At 50.5% G+C, this 14331-nt stretch overlaps 1 pseudogene; it reads left to right on the plus strand.

The window, feature by feature from the left end:
• The first annotated feature begins 9329 nt into the window (after nucleotides 1-9329).
• Nucleotides 9330-9508, plus strand: LOC139260480 (U2 spliceosomal RNA; annotated as a pseudogene).
• The last annotated feature ends 4823 nt before the right edge of the window (nucleotides 9509-14331 follow it).

Genomic DNA, 14331 nt, shown 5'->3' on the forward strand with positions numbered 1-14331 from the left:
AGATTTGCTTCCCCTTTTAAAGTGAGTTCTCAAGTGCTGTACAGTCCAATATGGGAATTACAGTTTCTGTCACAGGTGGGGCACACTCATAGGCCGAACTCCAAGCCATCGTCAACACCTTCACCGAGGTGTACGAGAGCATGGGCCTTACGCTAAACATCCGTAAGACCAAGGTTCTCCACCAACCTGACCCCACCACACAGCACTGTCCCCCGGTCATCAAAATCCACGGCGTGGCCTTGGACAATGTAGACCATTTTCTGTACTTCGAGAGCCTACTATCAGTGAAAGTAGATATTGATGTTAGATCACAACCAATTAAACAACAATAACTTGTATTTATATAGAGCCAAATGACCCAAGGCGCCTCACAGGAGTGTTATGACAAAACATTTGACATGGAGCCGCATAAGAAGAAATTGTGGCAGACGACCAAAAGCTTGGTCAAAGAGATAGGTTTGAAGGAGCGTCTTGAAGGAGAAAAGAGAGGCGGCGAGGTTCAGGCAGGGAGTTCCAGAGCTTGGGGCCTAGCCAGCTGTGTAAGTGGTTTCCCTTGGGTGTTTTCGACACACCCCACGTTACACTAGTTCTACACCTGGGAGTGATTACTGTACTGAACAGATGAATGAGTCACGGACAAATACCTCGGTCTCAACCGGCAATGCTTTATTAAAGCTAAAACACACACCCTGGTGTGTGAACGAAACAAATGCAGTACAATACTGTGGCCTGTCTAACAGGCCCCTAACGCGAAGCACCCCAACATTTAAAACATCATCATCATCATCATAGGCAGTCCCTCAGACTCAAGGAAGACTTGCTTCCACTCCTGAGGTGCGTTCTGTTATGTCTTGAATAAGGAGTCAGACTAGATACTGCAAGCTCATAGTAAGGTGTGACTGTAGTCCTTTATTACAGATCTCAGAGTGCCTCTTCAGCCTGCGAGGTATCCTTATATACAGGTGCTCCCAAGGGATTGTGGGATCCCTTGGGACGCCAGGGGATAAGCCCTCTGGTGGTTGGACATGGTATTTACAGGTTTACATACATAATAACACTCCCCCGCCGATGTGGGGCCTTCCTTTCCCTGGTTGATTGTCTCGGTGCAAATGCTGGTTTTGGTGAGTTGTTTGTTGGGCCCTCGCTGGGCTGCTGCGCAGCTGGCCTTGCTGGGCTGCTGGGGGTGGTGAGTCCTGCTGGGCTGCTGCGGGTGATGGGTTCTGCTTCGTGGTCAACCGCTGGGTCGGTTGCCACTTGTGTGTGTGTTGGAGGGTCAAAAAAGGTAGAGTCTATTGTGGGTTGTTTTGGATCATCCGTAAATTGGAGTTTGGTTTGGTCCAAGTGTTTCCTACAGGTGAGTCCATTTGAGAGTTTGACCACAAACACCCTACTCCTCTTTGGCCAGAACAATGCCAGGAAGCCACTTGGGACCTTGTCCATAGTTCAACACAAATACAGGATCATTTATCTCAATTTCGCATGACACATTTGCGCGATCATGATATGTATTCTGTTGAAGCCGTCTGCTCTCTACCTGTTCGTGTAGATCAGGGTGGACTAACGAGAGCGTTGTCTTAAGTGCCCTTTTCATGAGCAGTTCAACGGGAGGGACCCTAGTGAGTGAGTGGGGTCTTGTGTGGTAACTAAGCAGGACTCGGGATAAGCGAGTCTGCAGTGAGCCTTCAGTTACCCTTTTCAAGCTCTGCTTGATTGTTTGAACTGCTCATTCTGCCTGACTGTTGGATGCTGGTTTAAACGGGGCAGACATGACATGTTTAATCCCATTGAGGGTCATGAACTCCTTGAACTCGGCACTGGTAAAGCACGGCCCATTGTCACTTACAAGGAAATCCGGCAGGCCGTGCGTGGCAAACATGGCCCGTAGGCTTTCAATGGTGGCAGCGGACGTGCTTGCTGACATTATCACACATTCAATCCATTTGGAGTACGCATCTACAGCCACTAAGAACATTTTTCCCAAGAATGGGCTTGCATAGTCGACATAGACCCTGGACCACGGTTTGGAGGGCCAGGACCATAAGCTTAGTGGCGCCTCCCTGGGTGCATTGCTTAACTATGAACATGTATTACATTTGTGCACGCAGGACTCTGAGTCTGCATCGATACTGGGCCACCACACGTGGGATCTGACTATCGCTTTCATCATTACGATGCCTGGGTGGGTGCTGCGGAGATCACTAATGAAAGTGTCGCTGCCCTTTTTTGGCACCACTGCATGATTGCCCCATAGGAGGCAGTCTGTCTGTCTAGACATTTCATCTTTGCACCGCTGGTACAGCTTTATTTCATCCTGCATCTCTAGCGGAACACTAGACCAACTCCTGTGGAACACACAGTTTTTTTTACTAAGGACAGTAAGGGGTCCTGGCTCGTCCAGGTTCTAATCTGGCGGGCGGTAACAGGTGATTGCTCACTCTCGAATGCTTCCATTTCCATAACTAAATCTGTGGGCTGTGCCATTTCCACCCCTGTGGTGGACAGTGGCAGCCTACTGAGAGCATTGGCACAGTTTTCTGTGCCTGGCCTGTGGCAGATGGCGTAGTTGTATGCCCGCATCCAGAGAGCGCCCATCTCTGGATGCGGGCCAATGCATTCGTATTTATCCCCTTGCTTTCAGAAAAGAGGGATATAAGCAGCTTATGGTCAGTTTCCAATTCAAATTTGAGCCCGAACAGATATTGATGCATTTTCTTTGCCCCGTAAACACACGCTAACGCTTCTTTTTCGGTCATACTGTAGACTCAGCCTTAGACAGACTTCTGGATGCATAAGCAACCGGTTGCAATTTCCCACATTCATTAGCTTGTTGCAATACACACCCGACCCCGTACGACGACGCATCACCTGTTAATATCAAACACTTACATGGATCGTACAACACAAGCAATTTGTTTGAACATAACAGCTTCCTAGATTTCTCAAAGGCATTGTCTTGGCTTTTACCCCATACCCATTCATCTCCTTTACGCATTAAAGAGTGCAGGGGTTCTAACAATGTGGTAAGACCCGGTAAGAAGTTACCAAAATAGTTCAGGAGTCCTAGAAACGACTGCAGCTCCGTTACGCTCTGTGGTCTCGATGCGTTCTTGATTGCCTCCGTCTTCGAATCGGTGGGCCTGATGCCATCCGTTGCAATTCTTCTCCCCAGGAACTCCACTTCAGGCGCCAGGAAAATGCACTTCGAGCATTTTAGCCTGAGCCCTACATGATTAAGCTGACTAAGAACCTCCTCCAGGTTCTGCAGGTGCTCGACGGTGTCTCGTCCTGGAAGACCACGGTGCGCGGGACCGACTTCAGCAAGCTTTCCATGTTCCTCTGGAATATCACTGCGGCCGATCGAATCCCAAACGGGCATCTGTTGTAAATGAAAAGACCTTTGTGCGTGTTGATGCAGGTGAGGCCTTTCGATGATTCCTCCAGCTCCTGCGTCATGTAGGCCGAGGTCAAGTCCAGCTTTGTGAACCTTTTCCCTCCCGCCAGCGTCGCAAATAGGTCGTCTGCCTTTGGTAGCGGGTATTGATCCTGCAGTGAGAAACGATTGATAGATACTTTGTAATCACCACAGATTCGGACGGTGCCGTCTCCCTTGAGGACTGGAACACTCGGACTGGTCCACTCATTGAATTCGATCGGCGAAATGATGCTCTCTTGTTGCAGCCTGTCCAGCTCGATCTCCACCCTCTCATCGTGTAAGGTACCGCTCTCGCCTTGTGATGGATGGGTCGCGACCTGGGCACATGAGGTGTCGTTGACGGATGAAAGTGCTCGGACATCGTCCCAGTTCCAGCGTATCTTTCCCAGCCAGCTCCTGACGAACAGCGTGGGGCCATCGCCCGGTACCACCCAGAGTAGTAACTCATGCACCGCTCCATCGAATGAGACCTTTACGGTAGCACTGCCGATTACGGGAATCAGTTCCTTTGTGTACGTTCTCAGTTTAGTACGAATGGGAGTCAGGACTGGCCTTGAGGCCTTGCTACACCACAATTTATCGAAAGTCTTTTTGCTCATTATGGACTGGCTTGCGCCCGTGTCCAGCTCCATGGACACCGGGAGCCCATTTAATTCAACCTTCAGCATTATCGGGGGACACTTTGTGGTAAATGTGTGCACCCCACATACCTCTGCCACCTCAGGTCTGAGGCTCTGGTTCGTCGTGATCCACTGTGGATCTGTCCTCCTCTGCAACATGGTGGTTTGCAGGATTAGCAGCTCGCCTGCACATACGTTGGAGGTGTCCCATTGTTCCAACGACCCTTGCAAACGTACTCTTTGAAACATAGAAACATAGAAAATAGGTGCAGGAGTAGGCCACTCGGCCCCTCGAGCCTGCACCGCCACCCAATAAGATCACGGCTGGTCATTCCCTCAGTACCCCTTTCCTGCTTTCTCTACATACCCCTTGATCCCCTTAGCCGTAAGGGCCATATCTAACTCCCTCTTGAATATATCCAATGAACTGGCATCAACAACTCTCTGCGGCAGGGAATTCCATAGATCAACAACTCCCTGAGTGAAGGAGTTTCTCCTCATCTCAGTCCTAAATGGCCTACCCGTTATCCTAAGACTATGTCCCCTGGTTCTGGACTTCCCCAACATCGGGAACGGCATGAATGGAAACGATGATCACCCCCGCAGCGCCAACAAGGTATTATGGCCTTGTATTCACCACCCTTGATGGTGGACTCTGCGTCATCTGTGGACATTCAGCTGCAGGCGTGTAAGTCCTGCCCTGTACATTTCGATTCGAAAACAACTTTACTTTGTTCACAGTACTTGCAGCAGCACTCGTGTGCTAAGAAATTTGTTTGGTATTGTCACTAGAGGCGATAAACGCCTGGGCTATCACTATGGCTTTACTCAAGGTTGGGGTCTCTACAGTCAAAAGTTTGCAAAGTATTACTTCATGGCCAATGCCAAGTACAAAGAAGTCCCTGAGCATGTGCTCCAAGTGTCCTTCAAATTCGCAATGTCCTGCAAGGCGCCTTAGCTCGGCGACATAGCTCGTCACTTACTGGCCTTTAGACCTCTTGTACGTGTAGAACCAATACCTCGCCATCAGAACGCTTTCCTTCAGGTTTAGATGCTCCCGGACCAGTGTGCACAACTCATCGTATGACTTGTCTGTGGGTTTCGCTGGAGCGAGCAGATTTTTCATGAGGCCATACATTGGTGCCCCCAAAACGGTGAGGAGGATCGCCTTCGTTTGGCAGCGTTTGCTTCTCCTTCCAGCTCGTTGGCCACGAAGAATTGGTCGAGTCGCTCCACGAAGGTTTCTCCAGGATGCCCACGGTTCTCTGCATTGTTGCAGTGGGGTTTGTCATCTGTAACTTGTCGCCAGTTGTTATGTCTTGACTAATGAGTCAGACTAGATACTGCAAGTTCAAAGTATGGTGTGACCGTAGTCCTTTATTACAGATCTCAGAGTGTCTCTCCAGCCTGTGAGGTCTCCTTATATACAGGTGCTCCCAAGGGATTGTGGAATCCATTGGGACTCCAGGGGATAAGCCCTCTGGTGATTAGACACGGTATTTACAGGTTTACATACATAACAAGTTCTTTGGTGGCTGAACAGTCCAATACGAGAGCCACAGATTCAGTCACAGGTGGGACAGATAGTCGTTGAGGGAAGAGGTGGGTGGGACTGGTTTGCCAAACGCTCTTTCCGCTGTCTGCGCTTGATTTCTGCATGCTCTCGGCGTTGAGACTCAAGGTGCTCAGCGCTCTCTCGGATGCACTTCCTCCACTTAGGGCGGTCTTTGGCCAGTGACTCCCAGGTATCAGTGGGGATGTCGCACTTCATCAGGGAGGCTTTGAGGGTGTCCGTGTAGCGTTTCCGCTGCCCACCTTTGGCTCATTTGCCGTGAGGGAGCTCCGAGTAGAGCACTTGCTTTGGGAGTCTCGTGTCTGGCATGCGGACTATGTGGCCTGCCCAGCAGAGCTGATCGAATGTGGTCAATGCTTCAATGCTGGGGATGTCAGCCTCAATGAGGACGCTGATGTTGGTGCGCCTGTCCTCCAGGGAATTTGTAGGATCTTGCGGAGACATCTTTGGTGATATTTCTCCAGCAACTTGAGGTGTCTACTGCACATGACCCATGTCTCTGAGCCATACAGGAGGGCAGGTTTACTACAGCCCTGTAGACCATAAGCTTGGTGGCAGTTTTGAGGGCCTGGTCTTCAAACACTCTTTTCCTCAGGCGGCCGAAGGCTGCACTGGCGCACTGGGGGCAGTGTTGGATCTCATCGTCGATGCCTGCTCTTGTTGATAGGAGGCTCCCGAGATATGGGAAGTGGTCCACAGTGTCCAGGTCCGCGCCATGGATCTTGATGGCTGGGGGGCAGTGCTGTGTGGTGATTTCAGGCTGGTGGAGGACCTTTGTCTTACGGATGTTTAGCATAAGGCTCATGCTCTCATATGCCTCAGTAAATACATCGACTATGTTCTGGATGTGCGCAGACGCAGGCGTCGTCTGCGTACTGTAGCTCAACGACAGAGGTTGGGGTGGTCTTGGATCTGGCCTGGAGATGGCGCAGGTTGAACGGATTCCCACTGATTCTGTAGTTTAGTTCCACTCCAGCGGGGAGCTTGTTGACTGTGAGACGGAGCATGGCGGCGAGAAAGATTGAGAAGAGGGTTGGGGCGATGACGTAGCCCTGTTTGACGCCGGTCCAGACATGGATTGGGTCTGTGATGGATCCGTTGGTTAGGATCACGGCCTACATGTCATCGTGGAGCAGGAAGAGGATGGTGACGAACTTTTGGGGGCATCTGAAACGGAGGAGGACGCTCCATAGACCCTCATGGTTGACAGTGTCAAAGGCCTTTGTAAATTCGAAGAAGGCCATATATCAGGGCTGGCGCTGTTCTCTGCATTTTTCCTGTAGCTGTCGTGCTGCAAAAATCATGTCCGTTGTGTCCCGTAAGGGATAAAATCCGCACTGTGACTCCGGGAGGAGCTCCTTGTTCCCGGGAAGAAGACGGTTGAGGAGGACTCTAACGACGACTTTCCCAGTGGCTGATAGCAGGGAGATTCCTCTGTAGTTGCTGCAGTCAGACTTGTCCCCTTTTTAAAAGATGGTCATGATGACTGCATCTCTGAGATCCCCCAGTATGCTCTGCTCCCTCCAGATGAGAGAGAGGAGGTTGTGTATTTGCGCCAGCAGTGCCTTTCTGCCATACTTCAATGCCTCAGCAGGGATTCCGTCCGCACCTGTAGCCTTGTTTTTAAGCTGTTTTATGGCTTTTTCTACCTCGTGCAGTGTTGGGGGTCTCACTGAGGTGGTGGCGGGTAGCATGCTGCGGGATGGAGTCGAGAACACTCGAGTCAAAGGCAGAGTCTCAATTGAGGAGATCTTCGAAGTGCTCCTTCCAGCGGGCCCTGATTGCCTTGGTGTCCTTGATGAGTGTTTCCCCATTCTTGGCCAGCAATGGGGTGGGGCCTTGGGTGTTTAGCCTGTAGGTGGCCTTGACTGCTATGAAGAATCCTCGCACATCATGGTTGTCGGCCAACTGCTGTATCTCCTGTGCTTTCTCCATCCACCACCTGTCCTTTAGGTCCTGAGTTTTTTGTTGGACCTCAGCCTTGAGCCGCCTGTAATGCTGTTTTGCTGCTCCCGCGTTGGGTTGTTGTTTAAGGCTCAGAAATGCTCTGCGCTTGTGATCTATTAGCTCTTGGATCTCCTGATCATTCTCATCAAACCTGTCCTGGTGTTTCCTGGTTGAGTAACCAAGCATCTCTTTGCAGGCACTGGTTATGGAGGCCTGGAGGGCAGACCAAGCGCTGTGGGCATTCTGCGTCTCGGGGTCGTCAAGACATGCCGGGTTAGCTGTGAGGCACTGGCTGTATAGGGCTCTCTTAGCTGGGTCCTTAAGTGCTCCGGCATTGACTTTTTTGCAGCACTGCTTCTGCTGCCCCCTCCGCTTTGGGGCTATGTTGATGTCGGTGATGGATCGGATTAGGCGGTGGTCCATCCAGCAGTTGTTGGCTCCTGTCATGGCGTGGGTCTTGCGCACATCCTTGCAATCCCTGGCTCGGATGGTGACATAGTCGAGCAGGTGTCAGTGTTTGGAGCGAGGGCGTTGCCACGATGCCTTGTATTTGTCCCTCTGGCAGAACAAGGTGTTGGTGATGACAAGTTCGTGCTCTAGATATTTTGTCAGGAGTAGGGTACCACTGGAGTTGGCTTTCCTTATCCCCCTCTGCCAATCTCGCCCCCGCCCCCCCCCTCCCAGAGGTCTGTGTCCTTGCCAACCCTGGCGTTGAAGTCACCGAGGAGGATCAGTTTGTCGTCCGCGGGGATGCAGGACAGGGATTTTTCGAGGTTGGTGTAAAAAACCTCTTTGGCCTCATCAGTTGCATCGAGTGTTGGGGCGTACGCACTGATGACTATGGTGCACTGGTTCAGGATAAGGTGAGTCGAAGAGCCATGAGGCGTTCGTTAGCCCTGCACGGGGAGTCTTTGAGGCGGTCAACCAGCTTGTTTTGATGGCGAAGCCGACTCCGTGGAGGCGGCGTTCTTCCTCTGGTTTCCCTTTCCAGAAGAAGGTGTAACCTCCACCTTGTTCCTTGAGCTGGCCTTCACCTGCCCACCGAGTCTCGCTTAGGGCGGCGATGTCGATATCAAAGTGCTTAAGTTCCCGGGCAACTATGGCGGTGCGGCGTTCTGACCTGTCGCTGTTGGGGCTGTCCATGAGGGTCCTGACGTTCCAGGTCCCGAACTTCATGTTAACGGAGTGAAAGATGCCTGTGCGTGAGTTCTTTTAATGTGGGGTGATCGTTGCACACTGGCTACCACAGGGGCTTAGCTGAGCGAGGTCTTGATCCAGTGGCAAAGGGGTCAAAGACGACTGGAGACCAGGCATTGCTGTATGGGCCTAGTTGCCTATGGCAAGATGTTGGCCGCAGGCTCGGCGCTGGGTAGGTAGAATGCACGATAGCCCCTCACACCGTGACTGTGATTTTAAAAGATATGTATGCAGAAATACTCACCGATTTCACTGGCTTATTCGCTGCTTCTTCCGATGAAAAGGTGTCTCTTCTGGTTTCTTCTCTCCGTCACAATACGGAGGGTTGGATTCTTGTAGGGGCGAAGCAGCGAGGCAAGAGAGAAAGCTGTGTCCACATGGCATGCTTTTATATCCCAAGTTCGTTTGCCCTTTCAGGCTGAATGGCTGTTGAGGCTTCCTTTGGCCTTTGTTTCAGGGTTTCCTGTGGGTATGTCTTCTGCTTTTACCCAATAAAGTTCCTTGTTTTTAAGGCTTTCTGTGTTTGAGTCCAGTGATGAGTTTTTGCTTCCAGGCAGTTTGGGCTTAATGACCTTTTGGCTAAGATCAAGTGTAGAATCTGTTCTTATCAGTTTAATATCCCCTATGGGGACCTGATATTAAATTGTTTTTTGGACAGGGAGCTGGAGCGGGGGCTTGCCCCGTCCACTCCATGCACCGACCTGGTATTGCAGTATTTCCAGGAACGGCGCAACTTTGCCTCTCGGCCTTTTGGCTAAGATCAAATATATTGGCGCAAAGTGATCTTTGGCGTTAGAGTTGATCTGGAAAGAAATTGGATAAAAAAATTTTTTTTTAAATAAATTTAAAAAAAAGTTTGGGCTTAATGGCTTTCCATTGTTCTGGTAACTCATCCAGGTAATTGGTCCGATCACTGATTAACGAGATCACCTTGCCTAACAATGAACTCCATTAGCCCACCGTGGATGGTTCTGGGATTGGAATAATACGTTCCTGTGCCACTTGAACTTCAGCGTGGGGTTTGAAGCAGAAAGTGCTGTCGGTGACCGGACACCAAGTGTCCTGGTGCACTCGATACCGGTCCACACTCGTGGTTACACAGTATGTCCCGTTGCCCGCATATGCTACCTGAGGTGGAACGTGGCTCTGGGCCCTCACCCCCATGGTGCAGTTGATAGGCTCTCGACTATCGGATTCAAACCCGCACTCTGGTCGATCAAACACGTTCAAATGCTGGGGATACAATATGACGTGTGCACCCCTACTCTGGCACCCCTTGAGGTCAGTGCCGATCATTGTGTGCTCCCACTTTATAGCAAATGGTGGGACCGCATGATACCGCACATGCACCCCTTCCCCTATGACCCTAATGTTCTCCACCCTGTATACCGGCGCTGGTTGTGATGTCCCACCCATTACCGGCATACTCAACACTATCCCCATGATTGTGTGGTTGGACCGACCGCAAACCACTGGGACTGGGTAGGCTTCGGAGGATAGACGGAGCTGACATGGGCTCATCGAATTACTATACGGGCTGAGCGCTGCGAGGTGCCAGTTGCTGATCCATGATGGAACGCGACCTTGCTGGAGGTCCTGTAAATTACTGCGCCCCTCGCTCAGTAACCAGGCACCATACAATACGCACACTTCGTTTCGTGCTGCTTGCACCGGGGCATTCCTGTCCTCCCGTATTAATGCATTTACAGTCTTTATGTGTGTCTCCGGCTCTACGATAACCTCCTTTAAATGGACAGTCATTGCCTGGTCCTCCTCTAACTCCGACCCTACCACCACGTTCCCTTCCCCCAGGATTTTCCGCACTGGTCCTTTAAACCACTGATCTGCATCTGCAGCTCCACGTCATCCATGCTGTTGACGAGAGATGTACCCGCGCTCAATGCCGTAGCGACATCATTGAGCATCCCTCACCTCTGTCTCCCCGGACCAACGTTATCGTACACTCCTATATCGTACAATCTTTCCCGACTCACATCCCCATAACTGAGTTCAAAGAACTGGTGGAACATTTCTTTAATGAGCGCCTCATACAGCTGCTCAGTTTCTTTTGGACACCACTCGGGCAGATGTACCCTGGTTAGGTTTAAACTGACTGACGCGACCGCGTAATGCACCCCCTGGAATAAAACCTTTCCAGCCGGGACTAAAACTAAACCATTCCCTGGGCCTGGTGTGGTGGCTGGATACCTAACTTCTGTCGTCTGTACCGGTGGGGCTGTGGACAGAGGCTTCCTCTTGTGTGCTACAAGTTCAGTGGCATTTATTGTGTTGGGAGGGTCTGGGATCACGCAGGAGTCCATACTCCGAACCCATCTGATCCCAGCCCCGGCATCCTGCCATTGCCTCGAAAAGGTAATCGATACACCTGCTGGGCAGATCTGCTCCGATCCCCACATACTCACATAAATTCCCTGGTCCTCCTTCCACCAATTGTCCCAGCACACTTCCAGTCCACCCTTTGACCCCGTGATCTGTCGGTACGTATCGTTCCCCAGTCGTTCCCAGTCCGCTGCCTGGTTCCCCGTGACCCGACACAATTTCCTGAGCCACCACCACCATCCCAGGGGAATGTAACCCTTGCACTTCAAGCATATGCGCTTGCCCTTGGTCACCCTAACCCGTGTGGCTGTGACCTTCAGTCTGGGACACGGTATGGAAGCCTCCCCATATGTGGACCCAGCGTGGCTGGAGTATTTCGTCGAATTTGACCCCAGCCACCCTGGCCACCTTCCCTCGTGGAAGTAGGCTGCCATCCTGTCCGTGTCCCCTGTCCTACACCCCTGTGTCATGGTGGGTCCTTCCCCCCAGTACATCCGTAGAGGAAGGACAACTCGGCGTCCCCCCTCCTGCTGTACCCTGTTCCGGCCAAGCTCCAAAGAACGATTACCAGGGTTGTCTCCATCTTTCTCTTGGCTTCCTGTGAAGATACAAAGAAACAACAACCTTTCTGTGAGAGGGTATACCTCCACAGGTCTGGCTTCATCAAAAACATACTCTGTAAAAACACGAAACTGAGAAGGAAACTATATACACCACCACCCGTCTCTGGGTGGCCACGCTAGGTCTGTATGACCCTGGGCCTTTTACGACTTCTCAGCAGCGTGTAAGGAGGTGACCACGGCGTTCTCAACCGTGGGATCCTGCTACTCCTCCTAACCACCACCATGGGCTCCTCACTGTCCCAAACTATGGGAGGAAGACCATGCTGTTTACAGCGCCTTGGTGCTTCTTTCTGTTTCTCACTCTTTCCCCCGGGTTAAACTGTTGTGTATGCAATAACTGTTAGATTGGGTACTGTTTAACTCCAAGAGTTATGACCTTGGCTCTGCTTTATTAAGGCCCAAAGTGACTAATATACAAAATGGCTGGCCTTTTATACTTGGGCTGCACATATGTGCGTGCAGCCCAATGGCCTCTAACAGTGATGCCATCTAGTGGCTAGTGATCCCAAAAGTACATACATGACAATACCCGCCTCTGAGATGTTAACACAATCTTTTACAAATTGAGACGGTCCGGTGTTTTACGCTCCTGGGTTGACCGTCTCAGTTCAACTCCAGCCTTGGGTGAGTTTTCAGTGTCTGTTGTGACTCTTGGCTGGGTGGCAGATCTGGTGGGAGTGGCAATGGCCATGTCAGCGATTGAACACGTCAGTGATTGATAGTCCCGATTCACCGATGACCACTGAGTCCTCTGATGACTGGGGGTAGGTTGATTGGTCGTCGATTGTCTCTTCCTCTGACTGTTCTGGTTCATCTGTGTGCCGCAGCTTTGTCTGATCCATTTGTTTCCTACATGTTTGTCCATTTTTGAGCTTGACAATAAATACACTGTTGCCCTCTTTGGCCATGACAGTACCAGCGATCCACTTGGGACCCTGACCATAATTCAGAACATATACAGGACCATTTACAGAAACATCACGTGACACAGCTACGCGATCGTGATACCCTTGCTGACTTTGTCTTCTATATTCAACATGATTTTTCAAGTCAGGGTGTACAAGAGATAGCTTGGTCTTAAGACCTCTCTTTATCATTAGTTCAGCAGGCGAGACCCCGATAAGCATGTGTGGTCTTGTCCTGTAACTAAGCAGTATACATGACAGGCGGGTCTGCAGTGACCCTTGGGTTACTCGCTTCATACTCTGCTTTATGATTTGGACAGCACGTTCTGTTTGCCCATTGGATGCAGGTTTGAACAGTGCTGACCATACATGTTTGATACCATTGAGTTTCATGAACTCTTGAAACTCCTGACTGGTGAAGCACGATCCGCTGTCGCTAACAACGATGTCAGGCAGACCATGTGTCGCGAACATGACACTGAGATTCTTAATGGTAGCTGTGAATGTGTTGGATGACATGATTATACACTCTATCCACTTCGAATATGCATCCACCACAATTAAAAACATCTTCCTCAGGAAGGGACCTGCAAAGTCTATGTGGAGCCTGGACCATGGTTTGGCCGGCCACGACCACAGTCTCAGCGACGATTCCGCTGGTGCTTTGTTGAGCTGCAAGCAAGTGTTGCACTGATGCACACATGATTCCAGCTCAGAATTAATTCCCGGCCACCATACATGAGACCTGGCGATGGCTTTCATCATTACAATGCCGGGATGTGTGCTATGTAGCTCACGTACACATTTCTCTCTCCCTTTCTTGGGCATAACAACACGATTGCCCCACAGTATATAATCCGACTGAATAGACAGTTCGTCTTTGCGACGAATGTAAGATTTGTTCTCCTCGCACATTTGCTTGGGTCTGGCAGACCAATCACCTTTGAGGATGCAACTCTTTACCACTGATAAAATCGGGTCCTGGCTGGTCCAGGTCTTAACTTGTTGAGCCGTGACAGGGGTTCCTTCACTCTCAAAAGCATCCATAACTAACAATAGGTCCGCCGGTTGTGGCGTTTCCACCTCCGGTGTGGGCAACGGCAGACGGCTCAAAGCATCAGCACAATTCTCGGTGCCAGGTCTATGGCGAATGACATTATCATAAGCGGATAATGTCAGCACCCACCTCTGGATGCGGGATGAAACATTGGTATTGATACTTTTGTTTTTAGAGAACAGTGAAATGAGCAGCTTGTGATCTGTCTCCAGTTCAAACCGAAGACCAAACAGGTACTGATGCATCTTTTTAACCCCATACACACAGGCTAGTGCTTCTTTCTCTACCATGCTGTAGGCTCTTTTGACTTTCGACAAACTTTTTGAAGCATACGCGACTGGTTGAAGTTTACCCGACTCATTAGCTTGTTGGAGTACGCAACCAATTCCATATGATGAAGCATCACAGGCCAATACTAAATGTTTACATGGATCATAATGTACCAGCAGCTTGTTAGAGCAAAGCAGATTAGTGGTTTTCTCAAAATCTCTGTCTTGAGACGCACCTCACACCCAGTTGTCGCCTTTTCTTAGCAGCATGTGCAGTGGTTCTAATAAGGTGCTCAATTTAGGTAGGAAGTTACCGAAGTAGTTGAATAGACCCAGGAACAAACGCGGCTCCATCACATTCTGCAGC

The sequence above is a fragment of the Pristiophorus japonicus genome, chromosome 3 (genome assembly GCF_044704955.1).
Source record: "Pristiophorus japonicus isolate sPriJap1 chromosome 3, sPriJap1.hap1, whole genome shotgun sequence".
Taxonomy (NCBI): Eukaryota; Metazoa; Chordata; class Chondrichthyes; family Pristiophoridae; genus Pristiophorus; species Pristiophorus japonicus.